We start from the raw sequence: 26662 nt of genomic DNA, 5'->3' as shown, positions 1-26662 counted from the left end.
TGACATGCATGCTGTATGTTGCACAACCTTGCCTTACGTCGCCAGGTGCCTTTTCTGAAGGAGGATGAAGCTGGAAATGGGCGTGTGGCAGCAGTGGACACTGTTGACAGTGAAGATGAGGAGGCAGAGGATGAGGATGAGGACAACAGATGTGCTATAATACAACAATAGTTCCAATGACACACAGGTAAGACACTGTAATTTCACTTGACATTGACAGCTTTGTGTTTGACATTGTCACTGGCAGGCTGATTTTCCCACTTCTATGGCCACTTACTGTACCCTTTGGCATCTCTACTTGCAGATATTTGTGCCCCACTATCGCTCCTGGTGTGTTGACTGCACCCAACTACAGGTCATTCCTATGTATACATTACTGTAAAGTTGTATTGCAGTGTTTAACCCCTTCGCTGCCAGGCCTTTTCCCCCTCAGGTAGCCTTTTTTTGGCTATATGGGGCAGGGCGTGCTTAGGCCCTCATAACTTTTTGTCCACATAAGCTACCCATGCCAAATTTGCGTCCTTTTTGTCCAACATCCTAGGGATTCTAGAGGTACCCAGACTTTGTGGGTTCCCCTGAAGGAGACCAAGACATTAGCCAAAATACAGTGAAAATTTTGTTTTTTTTAAAAAATGAGAAAAAGGGGCTGCAGAAGAAGGCTTGTGATTTTTTTCCCTGAAAATGGCATCAACAAAGGGTTTGCAATGCTAAAATCACTAGCTTCCCAGCTTTCAGGAACAGGCAGACTTGAATCAGAAAACCAATTTTTTTAACACAATTTTGGCATTTTACTGGGACATACCCGATTTTTAAAATTTTTGTGCTTTCAGCCTCCTTCCAGTCAGTGACAGAAATGGGTGTGAAACCAATGCTGGATCCCAGAAACCTAAACATGTCTGAAAAGTAGACAAAATTCTGAATTTAGCAATGGGTAATTTGTGTAGATCCTACAAGGGTTTCCTACAGAAAATAACAACTGAAATAAAAAAATATTGAAATTGAGGTGAACACAACAGCCATTTTTCTCTATGTTTTACTCTGTAACTTTTTGCTGCAACATCAGATTTTTTAAAGCACTATACCGTTACATCTGCTGGACTCTTCTGGTTGCGGGGATATATAGGGCTTGGTGGCTCATCAAGAACCCTAGGTACCCAGAGCCAATAAATGAGCTGCACCTTGCAGTGGGTTTTCATTCTATACCGGGTATACAGCAATTCATTTGCTGAAATATAAAGAGTGAAAAATAGTTATCAAGAAAACCTTTGTATTTCCAAAATGGGCACAAGATAAGGTGTTGAGGAGCAGTGGTTATTTGCACATCTCCAAATTCTGGGGTGCCCATACTTGCATGTGAATTACAGGGCATTTCTCAAATAGACGTCTTTTTTACACACTGTCTTATATTTAGAAGGACAAAATGTAGAGAAAGACAAGGGGCAATGATACTTGTTTTATTATTCTATGTTCCCCCAAGTCTCCCCATAAAAATGATACCTCACTTGTGTGGGTAGGCCTAGCGCCCGCGACAGAAAATGCCCCAAAACACAACGTGGACACATCACATTTTCCCAAAGAAAACAGAGGTGTTTTTTGCAAAGTGCCTACCTGTGGATTTTGGCCTCTAGCTCAGCCGGCACCTAGGGAAACCTACCAAACCTGTGCATTTTTGAAAACTAGAGACCTAGTGGAATCCAATACGGGGTGACTTGTGGGGTTCTCACCAGGTTATGTTAGCCAGAATCCTTTGCAAACCTCAAAATTTGGCTAAAAGAAAACACTTTTTCCTCACATTTCGGAGACAGAAAGTTCTGGAATATGAGAGGAGCCACACATTTCCTTCCACCCAGTGTTCCCCAAAGTCTCCCGATAAAAGTGATACCTCACTTGTGTGGGTAGGCCTAGTGCCTGCGACAGGAAATGCCCCAAAACACAAAGTGGACACATCACATTTTCACAAAGAAAACAAAGGTGTTTTTTGCAAAGTGCCTACCTGTGGATTTTGGCCTCTAGCTCAGCCGGCACCTGGGGAAACCTACCAAACCTGTGCAATTTTGAAAACTAGAGACCTAGGGGAATCCAAGAGGGGGTGAATTGTGGGGCTCTCACCAGGTGCTGTTACCCAGAATCCTTTGCAAACGTCGAAATTTGGCTAAAAAAATAGTTTTTCCTCACCATTCGGTGATAGAAAGTTCTGGAATCTGAGAGGAGCCACAAATTTCCTTCCACCCAGCATTTCCCCAAGTCTCCCAATAAAAATGGTATCTCACTTGCGTGGGTAGGCCTTGTGCTCGCAACAGGAAATGCCCCAAAACACTATCTGGACACATCAAAATTATCATTTTGCGTGGGGGCATCTGCGTTTTTGGTCCTGGGCTCAGCAGCCATCTAGGGAAACCTACCAAACCCAGACATTTCTGAAAACTAGACACCGAGGGAGTCAAGGTTGGTGTGACTTGCGTGGATCCCCCAATGTTTTCTTACCCAGAATCCTCAGCAAACCTCAAATTTAGCTAAAAAATCAAATTTTTTCCACATTTCTGTTTGGGATCACTGCACTGAGACAAAGTTCCTACCACCCAACGTTCCCCTCAGTCACCCGGTAAAAATGATACCTCACTTGAGTAGGTGGGCCAAGTGTTTGTGACAGGGAAGAACCAAAAATACGTCAAAATTGAGGGGGAACCAAAGTGGGTCCAAAAAGGCAGTTTAAAAAAAAACATTTTTAGGCTGACAAGTGCAGCAGAAATGTTATCGGTATAGATGAGACACTGCTGGGTGGTAGGAATTTTGTGGATTCCTGCAGATTCCGGAAGGTTTCATCACAAAAATGTGGGGAAAATTTGTGCTTTCCAGCAAAGTTGCCGGTTTGCAGGGCATTGTGGGTAAGGAAATGGTGCGGGGTGCATGTGAAGCACACCACCCTGGAATCAACTAGATGTTTAGTTTTCAGATGTGTCTAGGTCTTGTGGATTTTTCTACATCGCAGTGTCCCAAAGTAAAAAAAAAGTGCAGCCCTCACCATTCCAAGTGGGACGATTTTGAGGTTTACCAAGCTCTCATGGCCCAAATGTAAAACAAAAACAAAAAATAATCAAATGTCCTCTTGCTTGCCATGGGATAAGATGTTTTAGTGTGTGAGGGAGAGCTGAAAGACTGTTAGCCCCTTCAGTTCGGGTGGGGGCATAACCAGGCCCATACTGGTTGGTAGCCACCACCCCACTATTTTCTTTTATTTTTTTTATTCCCTGGCATCTAGTAGACTTTCTGTCCCCCCGGGGTGTGGATCGGGGGTAATTGCCCAATCTGCCCACTGGTGGGCAGAACAACTTTGGCCCCATTTATTTGGGGTGGGGGTCTGGCCATACCCCCAGCCTCTTATTTTGAAAATAAATTCTTCCCTGGTCTCTGGTGGACTTCCTGCCCCCCTTGGGGGCAGATGGGACTTCCAAAAATAGGCCAATCTGCCCCCAAGGGAGGCAGTTATGGCCAACAGTAATATGCCCCCATGGGGAGCGACCATTGCCCAAGGGGCTGCCCCCCAAAACACACACACACACACCAATCAATGGTGTCTAGAGGTTTCTGCTCCCTCCGGGGGCAGAATGGCCTAACAAAAATAGGCCAATCTGCCCCCAAGAGGGGCAGAAAATGCCTAAATACAATTTTCCCCCCAGGGGAGCGACCCTTGTCTAAGGGGTCGCTCCCCATACATAAAAACATAAAGTAAATAAAAAAAAAATTATATCCCTGGTGTCTGGAGGTTTCTGCCCCCTCTTCCGGAGCAGATTCGCCTAATTAAATTAGGCGGATCTGCCTCCAGGGAGGGCAGAAAAGGCCTAAAATTATTTTGCCCCCCCTGGGGAGTGGCTCTTGCCAAAGGGGCCACTCCCCTTATGCGTTAGTATAAAAAAAAAAAATCCCCTGGTGTCTTGTGGTTTCTGCCCTCTGGGGGGCAGAAATGGCCTATTAATAATTCCCCCCCCCCCGGAGCGACCTTTGCCCAAGGGGTTGCTCCCCAAACATAAAAAAATGAAAAAAAACAAGAAATAAAATTCTCCCTGGTGTCTAGTGGATTTGGGCAGATCGGCCTCCTAATATTATTTATTAGTCTAGTGGTTTTCTGACCCCCCCCCCGGGGGCTGACGGGCCTAATAATTTTATGCCGATCCGCCCCCGGGAGGGGCAGAACTGGCTTGAAAATCATTTGCCCCCCTGGGGAGCGGCCCTAGGCCAAGGGGCGCTCCTCTTATGCGCAAGTATGAAAAAAAATATCCCTGGTGTCTAGTGGTTTCTGCCTCCCCGGGGGCAGATTGCAAAGCCATTTCTGCCCCCGGGAGGGCAGAAATGGCATAAAAATAATTTGGACCCCCGGGAGCGACCCTTGCCTAAAGGGTCACTCCCCAAACATAAAAAAATGAAAAAAATATATATATATATTCCTTGTGTCTAGTGGTTTTGGCTAATAATAGTAGGCCAATCTGCCCCCAAGGGGGGGGGGGGCAGAAATGGTAGAAAAATAATTTGCCCCCCTGGGGAGTGGCCTTTGCCCAAGGGGTCACACCCCAAAAATAAAAAAATGAAAAAAACAAGAAATACAATTATCCCTGGTGTCTAGTGGAGGGGGGGCAGATCGGCCTCATAATAATTCCCCCCCCCGGGGAGCGACCCTTGCCCAAGGGCCGCTCCCCTTATTGGAAATAGCCCGGAAAAAAAATCCCTGGTGTCTAGTGGTTTCTGCCCCCCGGGGGCAGATCGCAAGGCCAATCTGTCCCCAGGGGGGGCAGAAATGGCCTAATAATAATTCCCACCCCCCGGGAGAGACCCTTGCCCAAGGGATCACTCCCCAAACATAAAAAAAAGAAAAAAAACAAGAAATAGTCTAGTGGATTTCTGCCCCCACTAGGTGCAGATCGGGCTGATAATATTAGGCCGATCTGCCCCCAAACGGGGCAGAAATTGCCAAGAAATAAATTGCCCCCCTGGGGAGCAGCCCTTGCCCAAGGGGCCGCTCCCCTTATTTCATAAATACAACAAAAAAAAAATCCCTGTTGTCTAGTGGCATTTCTGCTGCCCGATCCCGTCGTGATCGGGCAGCAGAAATTCTCAGAGAGACATGAAAGGAGAGGAAAGGCCTTTCCTCTCCTTTCATTTCTCTCTGCCCCTTCATGTGATTGGAGGAGAAAGGCTTTTGCATTTCTCCTTCGGTCGGGTGCTGGAAGCTGAGCTTCCAGCGCCGGGGGGGGTAAAGCCCAAGGGAGGGGGGTGCTCGGCCATCTGGGGGAGCTCGGCCATCTGGGGGAGCGCTAGCGCTCTCGCCAGGGGCCCATAGCAGGACAAGCTGGTCTCGTCCTCGGCACCAGGCAACCGGTGCAGAGGGCGAGACCAGCTCATCTGGGGCACCCAAAGGGTTAAAGCTTGTCAAACGAATACATAGTTCAATCATTTGACAGACGCCATACTTGTATTTATTCAAATGGTGTTTATTTAAGTTCTAATAAGTAGAGGGGGATGTGCAGTGGGCTGGGATGATGGGGCAGGAATGTCACAGATAAAGTCTAGTCTATTGGTATCAAGCAGACTTGTGTGTGTGGCTGTATAGTGGCGGATTGCTATGTGTGGGTCATAATATGGGTCCGGGTAATCTGCTGCGTTGGTGGTATGTCGGCAGCAGTCAGCATGGCAGTAAGCAGTACTTAACGCCAATGTCATAATGAGGGCCTTAATTTCCATGGCCATAGAAAACTATTCTAACAAGATGTTTCCTAAAATGTGACTGTGCAGTGCCATGTGATCAAGTGCCGAAAATGCACACAAATGTACAATTTCTTGGCTGCTAGTAACAGAAATATAATTTTTGTAAGCTATCATTGATAATATTCTTTAATCTGAGCTGAGTTATATATGTAGCAGTCAAAATAAAACTCATATTTGTCAACATTAGAACCACTGAAGTAGCTAACTGTGGCATAGATATGTTTCCAAAATCATTCTATGGGATATTACTCATTCTAGCTGAAGGTTGTGTTCCATGGGATTGATGACTTATGGTAAATGTTTTGGAATGGCAATTGTTACTTTCCAGTTGAAGTGGTGGTTCAAGACAGAACACCCATTTCAATCGGAAGGTAACAATTATCACTCCAAAACACTTGATCCTACTTAGTGTACTACATCAAAATATATGAGTTTTTTCAAATGTTCTAGGACATTTTAAACCTCTGACCTGGAGGCCTGTTCACCAAGGGACACCAATTCACTTTGACAGCTGTCTCATTCTATTCAGGGTGGGTGACAATCACTTATTTTCCCTATCCAGTATCTGGAGTATGGAGTACACAGGTGGGGACATTTTTCAACATTCACTAAATACTGGGAAACAAACCTCCTGTGCATCAAGCCATTTGTTGTTTTTTTTTAAAAAGATCTCCCACATTGAAAGATTAATTTCTCAATATCAATATTTTTACTGATTGAGCACTTTAAAAATGGTGCTTGCTCGACAAACTTTCAGTGCAGCTACCTTCACAGAGATCCTCACCAGGAAGGGGGTGTCTATTAATAAAGTGGCCAGTCCTTGGCCAGGGTGGCCGAGGCCATGGCCTTCTTCCACCAAGTGGACCATCTGCCAAATAAATAACCCTGCTAGAGGATGTTAGTGTAAAAATTGTGTATTTAAGCATTCAGTCCAAGGGACAGTGGCAGTGTAATATGGGGGATGTCATAGTGGTGATGACTGTGAGAAATGGTTTTGAAGTGAGGATTGATTTAGTCATTGTCCTGTATTTTGCCTGGGAATTTCTGTGAATGTCACCCATTGGTCAATGTGGATTAATGGTATACATTTCCCATGTAGGGAGAGTTCAGTGTTTGATCGCTGTATTGGTCTGTGGACCAGGACCAACCAAAAGCTCAGAGTTCAAACATATCTTGAGGTTTGTAGTTTTAGTTTTGTTGATGCTCAAAATCAAGTGCCCGTGACACAGTTAAAGGGCTCAGTTTTCCCCTCACAAGATTCAATGTGTTGGTTCTCTTCATGCAGAGAAGCTCTCCTTCACCTAGAGGAGCACATGATCCAAGCTAAAATGTATGTTGGTTGGATTACGTGGTCTGTTTTCAAGCAGGAATTAGATTTGTGTGTCATCTGTGTAAAAATGATAGGTTGTTACTGCTCAAGTAACGTGCCGGGGGTATGTATAGATATTGAACAGCAGACAAGCCAGAAATGATCCTCTTCATGACCAAGCATGTGGGTACCTCAGCTGACCTCATCCTGACTTTTTTTGGGTGCAGTTAAAAGATTGGATCCAATACAGAGTGGACCCTGATCCTCCTGGCCAATATTCCATCCTTTCCAACAATATTGTATGGTCAACAGTACCGTAAGCCCAGATAGATCAAAGAGCATAAGTGGTGTTTCTAGTTCTCCTTCACCAAAAGGGCTCCTCCCATATTTTGCCTATGCTTTCCTAAGATTATTTCAAGACCTATAAGGGTCTAAATCTGGACTGATGGTTATGGAGGTGATGACGTTGTTCCAAATGCCTATTTTATTTTTTATAACATAAAGCATTCTGGGTGATAAGTAGAAGATTTATGTCTTAATAGGGTCAACCAGAATCTTCCTCTCCATTCAGGAATCTGTTGGTGCCCGCTACTACATTACCGCCTATCTTCCTCAGTCCATTCCATACATATTTGAGGTATGTCACCACACAACACAGACAACACACTTACCTATTGTTCCTTTAAATAGCCTTTTAGGTAAGTCCCTTCCCATTATATGCTAGTACTATAGATGGCTAAACCTCCCTCCCTTACTTCTGCTTTTGTCTCCAGTACGGGGTAACATTGATCTAGGAAGAGCACATCTTTTGGTAAGTTTGTTTTCCTATAAACTGGTGCTACAGGCTCACAAATATTGAACTTTGGAGCTCTAGACTGCACTGTAGATCAGTTAGGGAGAGCCTTGAAGAAGAAATATTAATTTGGCAATCGCTCTGAATCATTCAAGGACCAGGAGTTAGGGGGAGCAGAGTGTAATATTTCCTAGGACACCTGCTCAAATTAAGCAATGCCTACAGGACAGGCAACTGATCAACACATTACCGCAAGTTGTGTCTCTCAGTAATATAACATTATTAGAAGTCTAGAAGGATGAAGTGACCAGGAAATACAGCACTGACTCTGGCCATAGAGGCAGGTGTTCTTAAAAATGACTTTTAGATTAAAAACATGAGCAAATTTACAATAGAAAGAGAAAGGACAATATTTATTTTCCTGTCTTTCTGCTCTTTCTATATAAAAAAGCAAACAATTGAACCAGATCCTTGAAGCTTGATTGCTTTCTTGAAGGGAAGTTTGGATCATGATCCTGCTTCAAAATAGTGTCTCAGTACAATTAGTTGTGGCATATAAAGATGTGATAACCCCCTGATGACCCCTCTCGCATATGATTTACTACTAAGTGAGACGAAGAGCCATAAGAAAACTGCAGGTCCCAAATTTATGTCCATTACCTACCACTTGGTTGTGGGGTAGCAGAATCAGACTGTCATCATGCCATTAAGGTTGATACTGTCTTAGTCTGCGTTGTTGGAGGGCCAACCATGATGTAGGAAAAACCTCCTGCTACCTGACCCAGTAGGTAAAGCAGTAAGTACACATTTAGTGTATGTATATATATATTTAACCCCTACCCTGCTATTATGGTAAAACATAGTCCCACAAGTACACTCCAGGCCCTCATCTTGGCTTTCCAGATTGGAGGAGGCTGGCCTTCTATGTAGTTTGCAAAGCTAAGCACATTGTGCAGGGGGTCTGGGCAACCACACATTGGTTTACAGAGGTAAAAACTAGACCACCTAATGCTCTAATCTTTATGGTAGTTTGGCTGAGCAGTTGGGCTAATCTTGGAGAAGTGCAAAGCATTGGTTGTGCTCACAGTAGCAATAAATGAGGCCACACACTCAAAAGAATAACTCAAAACCAATTTACCAAACTACTTCAGATTTTTATAAGCATTTTAAGACCAAGGCCATCATAATCAGGTAAGTACTTTGTAAGTTATGATTTTTTAAAGTTTTATTAAAAATAGTCTTTTTGTGCATAATTACACACCATAGTAATCAATTGAGAAAACACTTTAAAAATGCATAGAAATTCAGGCCGTGCTTTTACCAATATCTCCTTTTGCAGGTATGTTATGTCGAGGTCGTTGGTGGGCACCATGGACCAGCTGGAGAAGTTTGGGAGGCTCCCAGTTCCAGCTGCAGGAAGTAATTGGAGCTGGTGCCAGGCCACTGTGGGGTACCACTTAGAAAAGCACTGCATAGGTGGACTTAAAGGTAAGTCTGGTAGGTCTCCTTGGAGTGTCGAGGTCACAAGGGATGGGGGACCCTTAGGGCATAGCTGGATCTTCAGTGCAGGACACAGGGCGGCCAGATGTAGAGCAAATCGGTGAGCCAGGAACTGTGCCCAAAGGTGCCCTTGGAAGGAAGAGATAGGCCACTTTGAGGGTTGCGTGCAGGTCAGCAGGGGCACTCTGGTGAGAGGTCTGGGTGGTTCCTGAAGTCCCTTCTTCTGGGTGTCCGATGTGAGGTGAGGTGACCAGTACCTAAGGCTATTGCATGGTCTGGTCACTTGAGGGCTCAGTGCCACCAAACGTGGCACACTGACAGGGTTTGTTCTCATGGTTTGAGGGGCAAAGTTTGGTCTGGCTGCAGTGTCTGGTTTCTTGGTCAGCAGCTGGTCATTGACGTGGCCTTTTCTTACTCTTTTGGTGTGGAGGGATGCCTTCATTCTGTAAGAAAATCTTTGGCAATTTGTTAAGAGTGGAGGTCCTCTGGGGGTGGTTTTTAGAGTCTGTCCAACATCCAGACAACCCCTCAGCAGCAATGGTCGAGTCCTGGGTGCAACAGGCAGGGTTTGGGGCCTTTTCTTAGTGCAGCTGGACTTCAGTTCTCAAGCCTTTGGGTCTTCTTTGTTGCTGGTCTTCTTTTATCCTTGGAATCTGATTTCTTGGTCTAGGGAGGCTCACTAACTACTGTATTTAGTGGGCATTTTAGGGGGTACCTAGTAGTGACCAATGGGCCATCTACCTTAGGGTGGCTACACCCATTAAGTGACCGCTTTCTGTGGGCAAAGATCCCTTCCCTACACCTGATACACTATTTTTCTTCAATGCAAGATGGAAGAAAATGAAAGGCAGAGCTCACCTTGCATGCAACACCTTAGATGTGGTGCAAGCCAGGATCGACCACTCCTCCTGCCATTTGTCTGGTTTCCCGGCGTTACTCCTGCCAAAAGTGGGGGTTTTGCAACAGGGGCGGCCATCAGCTGCTAGCAGCAGGCCTGGGGGTCGAGTTTCAAGGTCGGTAGCCCTTTGAAGCTCACTAGCAGGGCAGTGCACATTCCTGAGGGAGGGGGTGTTAGCTCCTCCAACCAGGAAGGGCTTTGTTCTGAGTCCCAGAGAGCAGGATCGCTCACCCCATGGGCTCAGAATCTTGTCTGGTGGTGGCAGGCTGGTTGTGCCTGGCCAGCAACCATGCCAGGGTAGTTAGCATTTGCAGGGGTCACCTCTAAGGTGACCCCTGGGTACATCTTGGAATAAATCCAATACTGGTACCAGTTTGGATTTATCATTCTGAGTTGTTTGATACCAAACAACCCAGGGTTCAGGGTAGCCATCATGCAGCTGTGAAACTCGTACTGACCAGTGTTCAGCACATGCATTAAAATGACTGCCCTGTTCACTTTTTATGTTCCAGGTTTGGCAAGGAAACTGTAGGGGCATATTGCTCATGCATCTATGCCCACACATACAGTATAGTACACCCTGCTTTAGGGCTGAAAGGCCTGCCAGAGGGGTGGCTTACCTATAGTGCATGCAGTGTATAGTGGACAGGGCACACAGGCTGTGTGCCACGGCGAGTTTGTCAGGATTGCATCAGAACATTCAGTCTGCAAGGGCAGTGTGGGTGCTTCTGGATGCATGGCCCTAGAGGGTGGCACAATCTGTGCTGCTGCCCTAGGGGCCTACCCTTAGTACCCCATGCCCTGGGTACCTAAGCAACATTTACTAGGGACTTATAGTGGCACTTAGAGGTGTTACCAATTGTGCCAGTGCATCACAACAGTTTTAGGGAAATAGATCTGGCCCAGGAAACCTGGTTAGCAGGGGCCAAGGCCACTAACAACTTTGAGACTACATCACATACCAAGCAAAAAGTAGGACCTAACCATGCCAAAAGAGGGCTTTTCTCACACAGATGTTATCTATATCACACAAGGAGGAGGGGGTTTTCAGAATAGCATAAAAAATTTAGTTCCAAACCTATGTACTTTCAGATGTATCCTTTCATGGATGGACATCAGCAGTGGGAGTTGATGGGTCATTGAGGCACATAATCAGATCCGGATCCAGGATTGGAAGGTAGAAGTATGCAAAAATTCAGCAATGTTAAGCTTTGTCTTCTGGGATTAGATTGGTCCACTGCCTAAACATTCTCTAAATCAATTAAGGGGGTCATTACAACCCTGGCGGACGGTGTTAAAGTGGCGGTAAGACCGCCAACAGGCCGGCTGTAAAAATCTTGCAATTATGACCGTGGCGGAAACCACCAACAAAGACAGCCACTTTGACACTCAGACCGCCACGGCGGTACAGACAAACAGCTTGGCGGTCACCGCCAACAGGCAGGCGGGAGACAATGTACCGCCCACATTATTATGACAGGTCAATCCGCCACCTTTTTTGGGGCGGATACAACGCGGATAAAAACACAGCGGAAACAGGCATTTCGACTGAAAAACGCTCACCTCTACACACTCCACGAGGAAGGAGGACAGCATGGAGCCGGAACTTCATATTCTCCCAGCGCTAGTCTTTCTGCTCTTCTACGAGGATCACCAACGCCAGTGGCGAAGACCACGGTGAGTACTGCACCTACGACATAGGGGAAGGGGGAGGCAAAAAACAGGGACACACACACTCAACACCCCAAACCCCACCCCGACCCTCACCCACTACAACACACACACCAATGCTTATCAATACATTACAGTAACACCCCTCCAAACCCCCCCGGAAGAATGCAAAGACAAAAGGAAATGAGTGTAACTATTGTAATATATCAAAATTAAGTAAGCAAAAATATACATATATATATATACACACTATAAACAAAATATATACCACGATTAGTAGTCCAGGTTTTGCATCATTCATAGTCCGTGGACCACTGGGCCCAAAATGCATGGGCGAGGCCCACACAAGATACCCGAACATGACGGAGAGAACACTGCTGGGGCATCAGATAGAAATACAACAGGCACCTCAGGGGGAAGGGAAGAGGGGGCACCTCAGCCGGATGAGTGCACGACGCCAGATCCACGAGGGGCCTCCATGCCCATTGATCAATCCTGGGGAGTGCAAAGCAACAGTCTCTCAAGTCTCTACAGTGGGTGGGTTGCCCACTGCTGCATCCTGGGGAGTGCAAAGCCACAGTCTCTCAAGTGTCTCCAGTGGGTGGTTTGCCCACTGCTTTATCCTTGGGAGTGCAAAGCCATAGTCTCTCAAGTCTCTACAGTGGGTGGTTTGCTCACTGCACCATCCTGGGGAGTGCAAAGCCACAGTCTCTCAAGTCTCTCCAGTGGGTGGTTTGCCCACTGTACCATCCTGGGGAGTGCAAAGCCACAGTCTCTCAAGTCTCTCCAGTGGGTGGTTTGCCCACTGTACCATCCTGGGGAGTGCAAAGCCACAGTCTCTCAAGTCTCTCCAGTGGGTGGTTTGCCCACTGCTTTATCCTGGGAAGTGCAAAGCCACAGTCTCTCAAGTCTCTCCAGTGGGTGGTTTGCCCACTGCTTTATCCTGGGGAGTGCAAAGCCACAGTCTCTCAAGTCTCTCCAGTGGGTGGTTTGCCCACTGTACCATCCTGGGGAGTGCAAAGCCACAGTCTCTCAAGTCTCTCCAGTGGATGGTTTGCCCACTGTACCATCCTGGGGAGTGCAAAGCCACAGTCTCTCAAGTCTCTCCAGTGGGTGGGTTGCCCACTGCTTTATCCTGGGGACTGCAAAGCCACAGTCTCTCAAGTCTCTCCAGTGGGTGGTTTGCCCACTGCTTTATCCTGGGGAGTGCAAAGCCACAGTCTCTCAAGTCTCTCCAGTGGGTGGTTTGCCCACTGCTTTATCCTGGGGAGTGCAAAGCCACAGTCTCTCAAGTCTCTCCAGTGGGTGGGTTGCCCACTGATTTATCCTGGGGAGTGCAAAGCCACAGTCTCTCAAGTCTCTCCAGTGGGTGGTTTGCCCACTGCTTTATCCTGGGGAGTGCAAAGCCACAGTCTCTCAAGTGGATAACTTTCTCCACTGGTTCTGGAGGGGGCTTTGTGCCCAGAGTGCTTCATCCTGTGAAGGACAGAGGTAGTGGATGCATGTCTCCACTGGTTCTGGAGGGGGACTGGTGCCCAGAGTGCTTCATCCTGTGCAGGACAGAGGTAGTGGATGCATGTCTCCACTGGTTCTGGAGGGGGACTGGTGCCGAGAGTGCTTCATCCTGTGCAGGACAGAGGTAGTGGATGCATGTCTCCACTGGTTCTGGAGGGGGACTGGTGCCGAGAGTGCTTCATCCTGTGCAGGACAGAGGTAGTGGATGCATGTCTCCACTGGTTCTGGAGGGGGACTGATGCCCAGAGTGCAGCACTCACCCCGTGACGGTCCCAGTTGCGTCACTGCCCCTGCCGCTAATGGGCTAGCGGTGCTTGCCATGGCGGTCTTTGCCCTGTTCAGCGGTGCTTGAGTTGGCAGTCTCTGCCCTGTTCAGCGGTGCTTGCCCTGTTCAGCGGTGCTTGCCATGGCGGTCTTTGCCCTGTTCAGCGGTGCTTGCCCTGTTCAGCGGTGCTTGACTTGGCGGTCCTTGCCCTGTTCAGCGGTGCTTGCCCTGTTCAGCGGTGCTTGCCATGGCGGTCTTTGCCCTGTTCAGCGGTGCTTGCCCTGTTCAGCGGTGCTTGACTTGGCGGTCCTTCACTGCCCAGCTGGGCTGTGGCTGGCCGTCCTTCATGGGTCAGCTGGGCTGTGGCTTGTGGGGCCCTCCTGGGCAGCTGGGCTGTGGCTTGTGGGGCCCTCCTGGGCAGCTGGGCTGTGGCTTGCGGGGCCCTCCTGGGCAGCTGGACTGTGGTTTGCAGGGCCCTCCTGGGCAGCGACAATGGGGCTGGCGGTGGCCTCCTAGGCAGCGACAATGGGGCTGGCGGTGGCCTCCTGGGCAGCGACGATGGGGCTGGCGGTGGCCTCCTGGGCAGCAATGATGGGGCTGGCGGTGGCCTCCTGGCCAGCGTCGATGGGGCTGGCGGTGGCCTCCTGGCCAGCGTCGATGGGGCTGGCGGTGGCCTCCTGGCCAGCGACGATGGGGCTGGCGGTGGCCTCCTGGCCAGCGGGGATGATGGTGGTCTTCTCCGCCGTGCTGCTCCTCACTGACTTTGCAGATTTCTTCTGCCCCTTCCCCACCTTGGGAGGAGTCACTGCAGAGTCCACACTCCCCCCGGGACCCCTGTGAGCGGCTTGGCTGGCTGGAGTCTTCCCCCTCTCCCGCCGGGCACTGTCCAACTTCTGTTGCTTCACAGGGGGAGGCCTGGCTGTGCTGTGGCTCCGTGACAGACTGGCTGGCCTGGTGGCCGGTGCACTCCACATACCTGTAACAAAAGGCACCACTGGTCCCGGAGATTTTTTGGCTGAGGTGCTAGTATGGGACCTATGAGTTGGAGGGGTGGGTGGGGGGAAATAGGTTAAGGGGGGACAGGAAAAGTTGTTTGGACACACTGGGAAGGGTAGCTGGAGGGGGTTTGGGAGTGGAGGAAGAGGTGGTGGTTGTAGGAGGTGTAACTTTTGTGGATTTGGGTGCAGGTGCATGCGCTGGAGGCTGTTGTGAGGTGGATGGCTGTTGGGTGGGTGTGTGCCTGCGTTTGTGTATCTTCGGAGGGGGCGTCACAGACACACTGGGAGAGGACACAGGGGACGTGTGAATGGTAGTGGGGGTGGTGACTGCATGTGAGTGGGATGTGCTGGTAGGTGTGCTGGAGAGGGACTTAGTGGCTGTAGAGGTAGTGCATGCAGGTGTGAGTGTAGACGAGACTGGGAGGGAGGAGGGAGACGACGAGGAGGGGGACACAGTGGAGGCAGTGGATGTTGGTGTGTCTGCATGTGTGTGATGCTTGCGTGAGTGCCTGTGGGATGTGTGGTGCTTATGTTTGCCTGAGCTTCCCTTGTGTGGTGAGGTGTGTGCAGGCTGGTCTGATGGTGTGCTTGGGATAGGCAGAGGTGCAGGGGATTGGGTCTGGGTGGAGGAAGTTGGAGGGGGGAGGCTAGACACAGGGACAATGGCTGCCATCAGTGCTGACGCCAGAGTTTGAAGGGTTCGATGAAGGGCAGCCTGACCAGAATGAATGCCCTCCAGGAATGCATTTGTGTGTTGCAACTCCCTTTCTACACCCTGGATGGCATTCAAAATGGTAGACTGCCCAACAGTGAGTGACCTGAGGAGGTCAATGGCCTCCTCACTGAGGGCAGCAGAGGTGACAGGGGCATGGGCTGAGGTGCCTGTGGCGAAGGTGTTGCCCACCCTCCTGGGTAAGCGGGCACGGGGCACACGCTGAGGGGCTGCTGGGAGGGCGGTGCTGGTAGGGGGGTTTTCGGCTGTACCTGTTGAAGTGGGGGGCACAGATGTTGCCACCACCACAAGGGAGCTCCCATCGGAGGACGAGTCTGTGTCGCTGGTTGCAGATCCTGTGACCGCCGTGGTACTCCCCTCGCCCTCTGTCCCACTGGTGTATTCTGAGTCCGTAGTGTGGGCCTCCATGGCCATGTGGGAGGCAGCTCCCTCATGCTCCGGTGCCACTGTACCTCCGCCTGATGATGCTAATGCACACAAGAACAGGGAGACCGCAAAAAAGGGGGGGGGAACAGAAGAAAGACAGGTTGAGTGCATGGCTTACCGCTACCGTTGGCGGACAGTACAGACACAGCAGCCCCCTGCACTACGTCGCGCTGTTGCGCTCTACAGTGCAATTCCTGGGAAATGGCCTACAAGGCAATGGATGACATCTGCACACATGGATGACCCTGGGGCATGAATAGCTGTACTTGGCACTCTACAGAGGTGGGGTGGGGGGACACAGGGCCAAGACTAATGAATGGGCCTAGCCTACGGAACTCGCCCTGGCCTAGAGGGAACCCACAGCCCTCCTCCCCCACCCAGACACCTTCACTGCACGCAAGGTCAGCTGAATGATAGTGTACTCACCCCCTTGTGTCTGCTGTGATGCCCTCAAGCGCCCATCCAACTCATGGTAGGCCACTGCCAGGATCCGGAACATCAGGGGGGTCATGGTTTGACGGGCACCCCTCCCACATTGGGAGGCCATCCCCAGCTGAGCCTCCGCCGTCTTCTTGCTCCAGCGGCGAATGTCCTCCCATCTCTTCCGGCAGTTGGTGCTCCGTCTGTGGTGGACCCCCAGGGTCCAGACGTCCTTGGCGATGGCACGCCAAATATCCTTCTTCTGGTGGACGCTGACCCACATGAAATGTACAGGGGAAGAAGAGAAGTCATTACCAACTGCACCGTCAAAGTGAGTGGCCCCCATCCCTACCCTTGCCATGTGGCACATGCATTCACCGTCTTTCATGCACTCAGAACTCTGCCCCCTTCCTTCTTACAACCAGCCCTCTCCACACAGGCATAGCCCATACAACATGCTCCCTGTGTACTTACCTGTTGGTCTGGAGGACCGTAGAGTAGCGTGTACTGGGGAGGACCCCGTCGACGAGCTTCTCCAACTCCTCTGCAGTGAAGGCAGGGGCCCTTTCCCCAGACGCACGAGCCATTGTCACTTCCAGACCGAGGTCACAGCAGCACTTGCAGTGTAGATCCTCTCCTGTCGAAGATCAGGTATCGAGTGATTAAACAGTTAGAAAGTGGCGGTCAGGTCCGCGGCGGTGCGTACCATCACCGCCGACGTACATCGTCATTGGCTCCTGGGACCCATAGGGTCCAATGTTAACCAATGCAGCATTGCGCCGCGGTCTTCACCCGCCTACCGCGACGGTGTGCAACGCCAGCGCAGTTACCTCACATCCCATTGTCCCGCTTTAGAGGTCAGGCAGCCGCCATTTCAGGGGCCCACATGGCCTAATTTCCAACTGCGTCACACATACCTAAGCCTAGTCTCAACACACATACAGGCCACCTTTTGTGTATGATTGGTGTTCTGTGTAAACTGTGGGTACGTACCTCTGAGTGGGACATGTGAGGAGATGGCGGCATCCTCCGGTGTACCGACTGCTGGTGGACCTGTCGACAATGAAGGAAAGACATTTGATAATCACCTACAGGTTTGACCGTGCCACAATCCAGGAACTGTGTACCCAGTTGGAGCCAGACCTGATGTCAGCAATCCGCCATCCCACAGGAATCCCCCCTCAACTGCAGGTGCTATCAGTGCTCCATTTCCTTGCAAGTGGGTCTTTTCAAACAACTGTGGCCATGGCATCAGGGATGTCCCAGCCTATGTTTTCCAACGTATTGTCCAGAGTGTTGTCTGCCCTGCTGAAACACATGCAGAGCTACATCGTTTTCCCTCAGGTGGAGGATATGCCTACAGTGAAAGGTGACTTCTATGCCCTTGGACATATCCCCAACATCATAGGTGCCATTGATGGGACCCATGTGGCTTTGGTCCCCCCCCCACAGGAGTGAACAGGTGTACAGAAACCGGAAGAGTTATCATTCCATGAATGTACAGATGGTGTGTTTGGCAGACCAGTACATCTCCCATGTGAATGCCATGTTCCCTCGCTCAGTGCATGACGCCTACATCCTGCGGAATAGCAGCATCCCTTATGTGATGGGTCAACTCCAGAGACACCGTGTGTGGCTATTAGGTGAGCCCCTGGAAGCAAGACAGTGGGAATGGTTGTCTGGGGTTATCCCTACAGGTTAGTGTGTGTCTAACAGTTGTCCCTCACCATTTGCAGGTGACTCCTGTTACCCCAACCTGTCATGGCTACTGACCCCAGTGAGGAATCCCAGGACCAGGGCAGAGGAACGCTACAATGAGGCCCATGGGCAAACTAGGAGGGTGATCGAGCGGACCTTCGGCCTCCTGAAGGCCAGGTTCAGGTGCCTCCACATGACAGGTGGATCCCTATTCTACTCACCAAAGAAGGTGTGCCAGATCATCGTGGCCTACTGTATGATTCACAACTTGTCTTTGCGACGACAGGTGCCTTTTCTGCAGGAGGATGGTCCAGATGACGGTGTTGTGGCAGTTGTGGAGCCTGTGGACAGTGATCAGGATGAAGCAGAGGAAGAAGACATGCAGAACAGGGACTCAGTGATCCAGCAATATTTCCAGTGAAACACAGGTGAGAATACATTCCTGCCTACTACTTGTACTTTTACACTACTACCTCTCTACTGTCTGTCGTTTTCACCCAGTGTATGGTCACTGAGTTGTCACTTTCCCTTACGGTTTCACAGATGTGGGTCCCAACGTGTGTCATCTGCTTAGATTCCTCATGGACTAGAGCTGTGTGACATAGGTATGTTGACATTACTATTTCAAGAACATTTTGTCACTGTAATTGCAAATACACTATTTCGAAATCACAGACAGACTCCAGATCATTTTGTGCTTTAGGTGTGTTTATTTAAATGCAAAATATTGGAGGGGGAAGTTAAATGGTGAGGGGGGATGGTGGAGGAGTGTCCATGGCAGAGTCCAGTCTATTAGTCTCACAGGTGCATTGCCCATATGGGCATAGGAAGTGGAGCTGGGGCAGTTTAATTATGGACAGGGTGACAAAGTGGGACAGTGGGATGACAATCAGGGTGGTCTCATTTCTTAGCGGGGGTCTTGGCATCGTGCTCTGTCTTGTTCCTGGATCTCATGGACTGTTTGCGGGGTGGTTCTCCCTCTGCAGGGGGTGGGGTGCTGGTGTGGTGGTCCTGTGGCGGGGCATCCTGTCCACTAGCACTGGCGGAGGTGGTCCCCTGGACCGTGTGCCCACTGCCACTGCCCCCAGGTCCCTGTTGTTGTTGGGGTGGTGTGTTATACTGGGTTCCCTGTAGTGGTGGACACACAGCTGATTGACGTGTCCTGGGGACGGAGGTATGGGCCCGCTGGGTGGGTGCTGTGCTGGTGTTTCCAGAGGGGGAAGGTCTGTGGTGGCCTGTGCCTGTGTGAGGGGAACGGACTGTCCAGAGGGCCCCGATGGTCCGGGCTGGTCATCTAGATCCAGTTGGACAGAGGTTCTGTCATCACGTTGGGCCTCTTCTGTGGGTGGAGTGGACATGTCAGGACCCTCCTGTCTGGTGACGTTGGGTAGGGGTCCTGCAGGGGTGGAAAGGCATGATTATTGCATCTGTGTGTGGCATGGTGTGCAATGGGTGGGTGACCGTGTACCCCAGTGCTGGCATTCCTGTGTGGGAGCTTGTGTGATGATGGTTTAGGGGGGTGTAGGGGAATGTGCAGTGGGCATGCTTTGGTGATGGGTGTCCATGCTTTGTTGTTGCATGCAGGGCTTGGTGTTGGGATGTGTGGTTTGTGATATTGGTACATTTGTGAGGAGTTGGAGTGATAGGGGTGAGGGCGAGGGGGGGGTATGTGATAGCATGCAGGTAGGGTGGGGATGTAATAGTTAAGATTTGACTTACCAGAGTCCATTCCTCCACCAACTCCTGCGAGGCCCTCAGGATGCAGAATCGCCAAAACCTGCTCCTCCCATGTTGTTAGTTGTGGGGGAGGAGGTGGGGGTCCGCCGCCAGTCCGCTGAACCGAAAGGTGGTGTCTTGAGACCACGGAACGCACCTTCCCCCGTAGGTCGTTCCACCTTTTCCTGATGTCCTCCCGATTTCTTGGGTGTTGTCCCACTGCGTTGACCCTGTCCACTATTCTTCGCCATAGCTCCATCTTCCTTGCAATTGAGGTGTGCTGCACCTGTGATCCAAATAGCTGTGGCTCTACCTGGACGATTTCCTCCACCATGACCCTGAGCTCCTCCTCCGAGAAACTGGGGTGTCTTTGCCGTGCCATGGGGTGGTGTAGGTGATGTGTGGGGTGGTGTGTGTGGTGATAAGTGTGGTGATATGTAGTGGTGTGTTGTGTGAGGTGCGTGTAAGTTGTGTGGGTGATGGTGTTATGTGCCTATGGATGCTGTTGTACTTGCTGGTGGTGTCTCTTTCTGTGCTTCGTTCTCAATTTTTGTCGTAGGGGTTTGTGGGTGATGTGGGTGTGTGTTTTATATTGTATTGGGTGTGTTGGAGTGGTGTGTGTATCTGTATCAGGTGTGTGTATTTTGAATTGTCCAATGTGGCTGTGTTTTGTAAATGTGTGTGTATTTTGAGCGCGACGGTGTGTACCGCCAATGGAATACCGCGGTTGAAAGACCGCTCCGTGGATTCGTGTGTTGTGATAGTGTGGGCATATTTCTGTTGGCGTGACGGTGGAGGTTTTGTTTTCGCCAGTTTATCACTGACCTTTGGTGTGGCGGACTTGTGTGGGTGTCTGAATTTTGGCGGGTTCCGAGATGTGGGTCATAACAGCTGTGGCGGAATTCCGCAGCCGCGGCGGTGTGTTGGCGGTCTTCTGCACGGCGGTAAGCGGCTTTTACCGCCAATGTTGTAATGACCGCCTGAGTGTCATATGATCTTTGGGATGTACTCCACCCCTCAAGACTTTTCTGGGCAGTTTCATTCTTAGATATGGTCTGAGGTTTGTACTAACCATGGTCTCTTCATTTCACTTGTAGCAGGAGATTTTGTTGCCTGCTTTCACTCCATAGGCTCAATCTTCCAATGAAACCCAGCTGTACATGTTTAATATACCAGTTACACAAGTCAATAGCCTGTTCATAAATTTTGCTCCAATATTGCAAAGTCTGAAGACTTTCAAGATCACCTGGAGATGCAACTTTTCATTTAATTGCGCCTCTCAGCTGCAAGAGCATCAGAAATTGCCCATGATATTACTGAAACAAAAGGCTCTGATACTAAGGATACATTCTCTTTAATTATTGCTACTGACAAGCTAAGTATCCCTTTCAGTAGCTTATCCTAGCTTAATGTTAATATCCTTGTTTTCCTAAATATAAACATGTATTTAGAAACCAATAATACATGTTTTCTGTATACCTATGCATCTTTTCTTCGTTTTTTGAGCTTTTGACAACATTCTTACATTTGCCATTTATTTTACTGCTTTCGTGTGCACTTTTGCTAGCTTTCACTTTCTACCCCTTCACAGGTTTTGTGTTTAATCTGTATTTTAGTTTTAATCTAACTTTATTTGGCATTTTGCATCTTTTGTCTTGTATTTGCCTAAATATGAAATACATCTTTTGTTTAAAACATTTAAAATTATATTTATTGATAATGAATATCAATTCCTTGAAAGCTTAATTTAATATTTGATTTTCATCAGCATTGTTTAAATTTTTTATTAAAGGTATTGTATCATGTAATATATATTCTGGAATAATCATTAATAATACATTTTTTACATTATGTTTGTAGTATATGGCAACTACTGCATCCCAGTTTTAAAATATTACCACAGTTTTTAATTTTTGGTTTAGGAAAGGTAGGCCCAGATTTATAGTGGCCTAGCCCCATTCCAGCACCACATTAGGGTCCCTTTTTTACACTAATGTGGCATTGGAAGGGGCAAAACACCACACCATATTTACAAAGTGGCACAATGCTTACATTGCATCACTTTGCAACCCTTTGCACCACATTATGCCTGCACCAGGCATAATGTATGCGGGGGGCGTTCCAGTGCTAGGAGGGCGGTAAAAATGGCACAAAGGAAACTATAAGGTTCCTTTCCGCCATTGTATCAGCATTGCTTAACGCCTGCTAAGTGGAGGCGTTCAAAAGAGGCTCCATTGTGTTCAATGGGCCTCTTGCTTTGCAGGATTAGCGTAACAATTTTGACGCTAGTCCTGCAAAGCACTGGACTAGCATCAAAAAGTAGGATGCTAGTCCCCCTGACTACACCCATGGTGCGCCGTATTTTAAATATGGCGCACACATGGTGGTGTTAGGGGGCACTAAGGGGAGCAAGAAAAGTGGCACTGTATTATGTGCAGCGCACTTTTCATAAATCTGGGCCGCAGGCTGTTTAAGTAAGGAAATATCTGAACATGGTAAGAAGAAGTAAGGAAAAAATATAATTACAGAAATTAAAAGGCTCCATACCCAATGTTAACTTAAATAACTTGAGTCACTCAGGGTAATATTTGATGAGCTATAATGTATCCTATATTTCATCTTCTTCAGCTCTGTTAAGTTTTTTCCCACAATACATGCATCCATCAACCTTTACTCCCCTACTATGTAAGATTCTGGAGATTATCTTTCCGTTCCTTACCTTCCCACTCTTCTGTATCGAGACAAGTAATGGAGAATGTTGTGGTTTGTATCTGAAAGCTGGGACATTCTTTTGACTCCTCCCTGGAGGAGTTGTCATTCTCATTACAGATCCAATTTTCTAAGGCCATATCCCAATGAAATTGTAGCCAGCAGCCTAAATGTATCATCTACCATTTTAGATCTCACTGTTGACCTCTTTTTTACCCAATTAGACTGCGACACTAGTAGTCTAGGATGTGGTCTCCTTTGAAAAGAAAGCCCAATATATACTAGTGTCTTAACTATTGTCTGGTCTTCCTCTAGACAAGGGTTACTCTGTTTTCTGATTTTTTGGACATAGTGCCCAAGGCACACACCAAAGGGTACACCATGCTTTATCTGAAAACTTGGAGTAACCTGGAGTCTTTTCTTCCATGGTCTAGTAGCGACCCTAGAGAAAGGCATTGAGCACACCTTAAAATGCTGCAACAATCACTTTTTGGAAATTCAGGACTATGGTAAAACTCCTATATATTTTGGAGCAAACTCCTTCTTACCCAGTTGCACTTGATTTAGTGTCTGGATAAATGATCTGAGCAAAAATGGTAACTACATCATCATTGCTGAGTGCCATAAATCAGTTCAGCATATGGACGGGAAAAACTCTGATATGACTCCTGAAACTCAGCAGAATTCTTCTTATGGGGCGCTTATCTTTGTGGATCATAGACCTGTCTAAATATTTCTCATCCTTCACCTCCGCCCATGAGGCTTAGACATTCTTAGGTCATGTTTCCTATACAAGCTGTGGTTTGGCTTGATTAGTGACAGATGCTGTCTGACTGCAGGGGGCCTTTTCAACCAAGAACACTGCTTTGGTAGAACACTGCTTTGGAAACAACTGTCAAGGTGGAAGCAGTTTCACCATTGCAATCCTGTCCCTGATTCTTCAATGACAGAGATGCTGTTAGATGTGGAAGATGCAAAACTATCATCACTCCCAAATACTATAGGAGTCGAATTAGGTAAGTTCCAGAAATTGCAGTAAAAGGTGAACATGCTTTTGATACCAGTTTAAGTGTGAGGGATCAGGGCTTACCATACTGTTTTTTTACTTCTTTGATTCAGCACTATATATTATGTTTCTGAATAAAGCTAATTTATATGCCAATATGTAGGGCAGTTGGTTATAGGAGGGATAACCTCTCCATCTTCACCTTTATGGGGATTGTCAGTTCAATTTTTCTGATGTGCATGAAGTGTAAAGGCTAGCAACCAGTGATAAATCTAACAGCTATAAAATCAAATATCTATTTTTTCAACATTTCAAGATGGAGAGCCTCCATTTTCTCAGGGATACCCTTTTTGTGAGGGGCTGAAGTGTGAATTAAAACCTAAAGGGCACATCTTTCTCGATTCCAATCTGCAAGTAGTACCAGAAGCTTCAGTGAGGCTGGCAGTTCTTTTCCCTTCCCTCTGATCTTTCCTTAGCCCTTTGAAAATGTCAACATGTACAATACAATTCTGCTGAAGGCCCAGAGAACTCTTTTGCTTCAGGAGCAGCTTCATTATCCTGCATATCTTCTTCATTGTCTCTACTTGATCTTGAATAGTATAACTTTTCTGCTTGAACTTCCCAGAGAGAAGTATGCGCCTGAAAAAGAATCTCTGCCAGATGTTAGACTAGAAAATCTTATCTTCAAATGAGCTTGCTTCAGTTCTAGGTCTCCTGATGTTAGCCAGACAAACAATATTTTTAGGGTTCTTCCACAACTGAACCATTCAGAGATGGATGATTCTTTACTTGAATAAGGGCATCAGCTATTCCGATTGAATTCCTCCGGTCTGTAATCCTGAAATATATTCCACTAGTGGTAAACTGCCTAAAATCCTGGAATGGCAAGCTATCTTCTATTTCCATCCAGACGTGGTCCTAGACATCGACGCGAGCAAGGTAGGTAGAGGTGCCAATCTGAAAAGTTCTGCGATGGATGAGGTCTGGTCTCTAAAGCTTTCTGTGGTGTATCAGTTGCCTTGAGCTTTCAGCCAGGGATTTTTGGATTTACTGTTTTGTGAGTTACCACAGTGTAAGTAGAGTTCCTCCTATGTCGCTCCAATAATAGAACACCGAGTGTCACTCAAGAAATTTCATGGATTGTAGCAACTAGAAGTTAGACGGTTGAAAGAAAAACAGCTTCTTGTCATTCACCCTCAACTTTCTCTATTTCCTTGTTTATTAAAACTGCGCAGTTGGTACCTAGAAGAAAAGGCACAAAAATAGTCAGTCACATTTTTGTAGCTACCTATCCAGGATGGATCAGCAACAAGTCAGTCTTCATCTTCAGGTCATCTATAAATCAGCTACGGATCAGGCTCACAGACCATGAGCCCAATGTGAGCACCTTAGACAGCGTCTCCTGACGTCATCAACTCTTCTCCTGCAATTCTGATTTCTTGCCCCTTGTCATGACTTTTTATTAGGGTCTCCCAGTCCCTCCCCCTAATTCCTAATTGGTCAGTCAGTCGGCAGATATGACTTTAACCTATAGTTTTTGTTTACCAAATCTACTCATTTTCATATTTATTTGTTCACAAGATGTGGATTGGTTCTTCATGCGATGCCCTCATCATCCGACTCATCAGGTATCAAAATTGTTGCATATTCTTCTTCGGTCAGTGCTTCTATTGTTCAAGTCCTGGGAAAGTACATTTAGCCTGCTCTACACAAAATTGTATCAAATTTTCTTCATCATCTCCTGTCTGCTGGTACATTGCAGAAAATTATTAGCTAAGTAACTTGAACTTCGAGCCGGTCAAGGCTACTGCTACTTCGAGTCCTCTGCAAAGCATTCAGTATTTCAGTTTCTCGAGTATACAAGGCCCAGGGAAACTAGGCCCTTAGTCCAGCTAACTTAATACTACAAATTAATACAAATACATTTTCAAACGTGCACATTATTTTTCTATAATTAATTTCTGTACGCGATTTCTCATTAGTAATAACATATAGACCATTAGTAATTTTCTTAATTAGCATATCTGCTTCAACACATGTCTTCTCCTGGTTTCCTGGGATTCTGTTGATATTACTGTTTTATGTCAAGGCTGGCCTTTGTCTTGGTCACTTGGATTATGGTTTCCTGGAATCATGCTGGGTTTCTTCAAAATGAAACACCTGTTGTGAAATGATGTTCTTTTCTTGTTTTTGCTTGTTTCTCAATGCTCTCTCATTCTGGTTATTGCTTGCTCCTCATGTTACCAAGGTGGCCCTTTTGTTGTAGAAATTGCTTCCTTCTACTAAAGGTATTTTTTAATCTGTTGCTGACTTTCTCACTCACGTAGTTAGACTGCGTCAGATTTACACTAAGCTATGTGTTCATGCAGCAGCCTCAGTGCACAAAACAGGTCAGCCCTTGCATCAAATCTCCACTTACTGGGACCTGGAGGGGTGGCATCCAAAGCAGTTTCTTGGAGAGGAACAACAGGAGGCTAAAACCTTTGCGGAAAGGAACAGGCATTCCTTCCCTGGGAGCTGCTGTGCAGCAGAAATGGAGGGAGAGGGAGACCGCACCGGAACCTTGGGATGACACCTCTATACTCTTGGCCCTGTCTCCTTTCGTAGGGGGATAACATGGTGGGCCTGCCACTCCAGGAGGCAGTAGATGCAACACTGGTTGCAACAAAAGGCCAAAGGGGGCAGAGCTGATAGGCTTACTGCTCTATGGCAGGTAATACATTTCAGAATCAGGCGTGTTTGCAACTTCCTTGACTGAGAGAAAGACTCTCTTAGACTTCTATAAGCACTTTCCTGGACTACAGAGGTATTTAGCTTGATTGTGATTACTTTATCGTTGCCTTGTGGCCTTACAATCTTGCTCCTTTGACTGTATTACTGCCATCAGCCTTTTTTCCTGACAGGTGCCTATCATTGCTCCCGTCCCTGAAATCAGCTTTCACCCTCCTGTTACCTGAATTCTGACTCCTGCCTGCCTGTTACAGTTATCCTAACAACGTAGACCTAGTTTTATGAGATAACTCCGTAAAGCTATATTTGCTGTCTTTTGGAACACATTATTCCAGCAACAGTGACTATCCTTTGAGGTATACCTTCTCTAAATGTCTTCTTAAATGAGTGGAAGAGAAAGGGCATATCACATGATAGTACCCCCAGTATCTTGGCTGTGTCTTTCCAGTACAGCTTCATGAGTGTCGCCGTTGTGTGTTGCCTTACCCCTGCATCTAGCCCTGTAGCGTGGCGGGAGG

At 47.8% G+C, this 26662-nt stretch overlaps 1 protein-coding gene across 1 annotated transcript in view; it reads left to right on the top strand.

Moving 5' to 3' along the window:
• The window catches only part of LOC138283610 (dynein axonemal heavy chain 11-like), a 2790563-nt gene that overhangs the window by 369456 nt on the left and 2394445 nt on the right, over positions 1-26662 (top strand). The gene's annotated exons all lie outside the window — the stretch shown is intronic.

Source organism: Pleurodeles waltl, chromosome 3_1 (assembly GCF_031143425.1).
Source record: "Pleurodeles waltl isolate 20211129_DDA chromosome 3_1, aPleWal1.hap1.20221129, whole genome shotgun sequence".
Lineage (NCBI taxonomy): Eukaryota > Metazoa > Chordata > Amphibia > Caudata > Salamandridae > Pleurodeles > Pleurodeles waltl.
Note: the sequence above shows the minus strand (reverse complement) of the source record. Positions and strands in the feature narration are given on the sequence as shown.